The following is a 3,954-nucleotide window of genomic DNA, read 5'->3' as shown; positions in this document are numbered from 1 at the left end:
TGAGCATTTCTTCATATGTTTGTTGGCCGCTGATTCATATTCTTCCATATGGAAAATATACTCACACTCACCCATGGGTTCCCAAAATTTCACCCCATCACATCATCAGATAGGCCTCCAGGATCATCTCAGATAATTCAGTACCAGGTGTGCATGAATCTGCTCACATGTAATTCCTTACATTATGCTCCCTAATTAGAGTTCCTCTTATCCTGAGGACATGTGTCACAGAAACAAGTTATCTACTCTCATATATCCAGCACATGCTGATGCTTCAGACACTGTGTAATCATTAGAGCCATTCTTGATTAAAGAGAGGAAAATGAGTCACAAAAAGTACAGATCCATAACAAATCTGACATAAATTTGAACAAATATGGGGAATTCCTTGTTTAGTACTCAATCCACTCCTTCCCAGAAGTGGCCTTGCAAGGCTCTCAGCTCCACCTTCAGACATCTTGGTTCTGCCTTGTCCGCAATTGGTGCCATCCTCTGAGTCATCCTCTTTTGCCTTGGTAGGTAGCCCAGATGTTTACCTAAGTAGTTTTCTCAGTCTGTTTCTGTCTTTTTAGACTTTGGAGTTCCTAAAGTTTCTTTCCATTTTGTTTCTTTTCTGTCTCTTTCACACCAAACTGTTACCATTCTCTCCTGTATGACTTTCTTAAAACTTTTATGCATTTCTCTTGACTACTAGTGGGGTTTACTTCATTAGAAAAAAGTTATACCCCAAAATCAATTTAAGATGACAAAATGTCAGCTTTAGCCTTCTGCTGAGGAATAACACCCTTAAGCTTCCCATTGTTTTGCAGAGAATATTCATGAATTACAACATTAGAGAGAATTGCATATGAATACAGAAGATTGAAACAACACTTACTGTAAGTTGAAATGGCCTGATTGACATTTATAGAATGCTCAAGCAAACAACTCAAGAATGTACATTTCATTCCATTCTATATGGAAAAATTACCAAGACTGATCACATTTTGGACAAGAAAGACAATCTCAATAAATTTAGGAGAAGTAAAATCACTCCACTTCAGGATATAGATGTTTTTTTCCTATTCTTCATGGTAAGTACAGCTAAAAAGTTGAAGTATTGTTGTTGTTAGGTGCCATTGAGTCGTTTCGGACTCATAGAGACCCCAACCACAGCAGAACAAAACACTGCCCAATCCCGCGCCAGCTCTACAATCCCTGCTATACTTGAGCCCATCATCGCAGCAACTGTGTCAATCCATCTCATTGAAGGCCTCCCCCTCTTTCATTGACCCTCCATCCTACCAAGCATGACATCCTTCTCCAAGGAATGGTCCCTTCTGACAACATGACCAAAATAGGTGAGATGAAGTCTGGCCGTTCTTGCTTCCAAGGAGAATTTCAGGTGCACGTCCTCCAGGACAGATGTTAGTTCTTTTAACAATCCATGGTACTTTCAGCATTCTTCGCCAGTACCACAACTCAAAAGCATCACCTCTTTTTTCGGTCTTCCTTATTCATTGTCCAGCTCTCACATGCATATGAGGCAATTGGAAATATCATGGCTTGCGTCAGGCTCACCTTAGTCCTCAAGGAGACATCCTTGCACCTCAGCACTTGAAACAGTTCCTTCACGGTTGACCTTCCCAATGCTACACGTTGTCTAATGTCCTGCCTGCTGTTTCCATTGGCATAGATTGTAGAATGAAGCAACATGATATGTATACACACACACACACACACATACACACATATATATATATACACATACATATATGATTGAAAGATGGAGAGAGAATGGCAGACTGGTCATTGAACTTAAGCATGAGGAACAACATAATGAAGAGTTTCCTGGGTTTTCTGTTCCCTTATACATCACAGATTAAACAAAAAATTTAAAAAAAAACAAACCTCACTGCCATTGAGTTGACTCTCACTCAAAACGATCCCCTTTGGGCTTACAAAGGGGTAAATCTTTAGGGTCCACAGAGTGGCTGGTGTATTTGAACCACCAAACTTCTGGTTAGCAGCCAAATGCCTTAGGCACTATGCCACCCAAGCTGATGATTAAGAAATTCCAATGGGGGGAAATGAAAATGTGCAAAGAAAATCTTGGACTCTACAGCCAAAGATCAGGAAAGGGGAAACCTAGCAAAACAGAATATGTTTTTTATATCAATTGACCCACTTCATCCACAACTGCAATTTTCATTTTATTTTTACTTATTAACATATTAATTCTACATCAAAATGTATGAAATATTCTCAGTTTTTTAAGACTACATGATCTTTCATTGTTAAGTACATTACACTTTTTTGATTGCCACAGCTTACTCACATTTTGTTTTTTTGTAATTGTAAGTAGTGATGCAGTAAATTGTTTCATGAGTAAGGGTATTTTAAAACATGATTTAATTGGAGCTACAATTCCAGTAAATGTAAAAGAAAAATAAATAAATGATTTTTTTTTTAATTTGCCTTTAAGAACTCACAGAGGAAAAAAATGCAATCTCGAATATGAAAATGTTTTTGATGCATCAGTTGATGTTATGTAAACAGAACAGATGGTAACAGTAATATGTAATTTTAACACATTCCAGCTTCCTGCAGCATGTTAGGTATTAAAATGTCTGCATTCATCCATCTTCCTCAAGCACATTAATTTTAAGCTTCTTAAATTCAGAGCCATATATAGTACAGTTTATGATATAAAATAGAAAAGTAAAGTGCTCAGCTTTATCTTCAATTTTAGATTTAAAAAAAAAAAGCACAACCACCACCTCACTGTAAATACTTCAGGCAGTGGGCCTAATACAACTTGATATTTTTGTTCAATGCTTCATTTTCATATTTTGAAATATTCCTACTAATTTATGAGATTATTATAGTCTGTTATGTGAGCAACAACAGCAGTTGCCTAAGTCTACCTTTCAAGAATGTCAAGAATATCAGGAAATCCAAGAGGTAACTACAAACTATGGAAATCTTTCTTTTCCACAAAAGAATGTTCAGTTTTCAGTGCAAAATGCATTTTATGACCAGAAAGGGGGAAAAATTAACCTTTTATTTTACATTATTTTGATTTTATGAAGAACTTTTTTTTTTCTTTTCTGTTGGTTCTTTTCACTAGTGGTTTTACTCCCTTTTATTGTGGAAAGGAAAAATCCATAAAGCCTTTTTGACCAAAAACTAGATGATTGAATTAAATTCAGGTTTTATTTTATTTTATTTTTTATTTTTATTGTGATTCGGGTGAAAGTTTACAGAGCAAATTCACTTTCCATACAGCAACTCACATACATTGACTACACTCACGACATTGACTACAATTTACCACAGTGCAACAGCTCCCCTCCCATTTCCTCCTCATAGTTATCTCTTCCCTGTGTCCTTCCCTCCCATGCACTCCTGTCCCCCGGGTTGTCTCCCTGTGCATACACAGCCCTTCTATTCTTCCATGATTTATCTCTCTAAGGAGTGTATCTACCTATTTAAATGTTCAGCTCACATGCCTGTCTTTTGTCTGTCTGGAAGCCACAGGAATGGGTTCATTTTCAGACCTGAAGGACAACTAGGGGCCATAGTCTCAGTGGTTCCATCAGGCTCTGTCATACCAGCAAACATGGTCCTTTTTTTTTTTAAGGATTTTGAGTTTTGTTCCATATTGTTCTTCCACTCTATCCAGGATCTCCTACATCCATTCCTCCTTCGAGTGGTTGACAGTAGTAGCCTGGCACCATCTAGTTTTACTGGTCTCATAGATGAATAGGCTGAGGATTGCATGCTGTATCAGTCCTTTGGACTCATTCTTTCCATGTGTCTTTAGTTTTCTTTATTGTTCTTTGCTCTGGATGAGCATTAGATGCATCTAGATGACCACTTGAAAGCTTTTAAGATCTCAGGCACTACTCATTAAAGTAGGAAGTGGAAAAATGTTTTTGTGTAGTATGTTATGCAAATTGAGCTTGATGTCCC

Source organism: Orycteropus afer, unplaced genomic scaffold (genome assembly GCF_000298275.1).
Source record: "Orycteropus afer afer isolate SDZICR_OR568_19922 unplaced genomic scaffold, OryAfe1.0 scaffold00279, whole genome shotgun sequence".
Classification (NCBI taxonomy): domain Eukaryota; kingdom Metazoa; phylum Chordata; class Mammalia; order Tubulidentata; family Orycteropodidae; genus Orycteropus; species Orycteropus afer.
The sequence above is the reverse complement of the archived record's forward strand: the minus strand, read 5'-3'. Positions refer to the sequence as shown.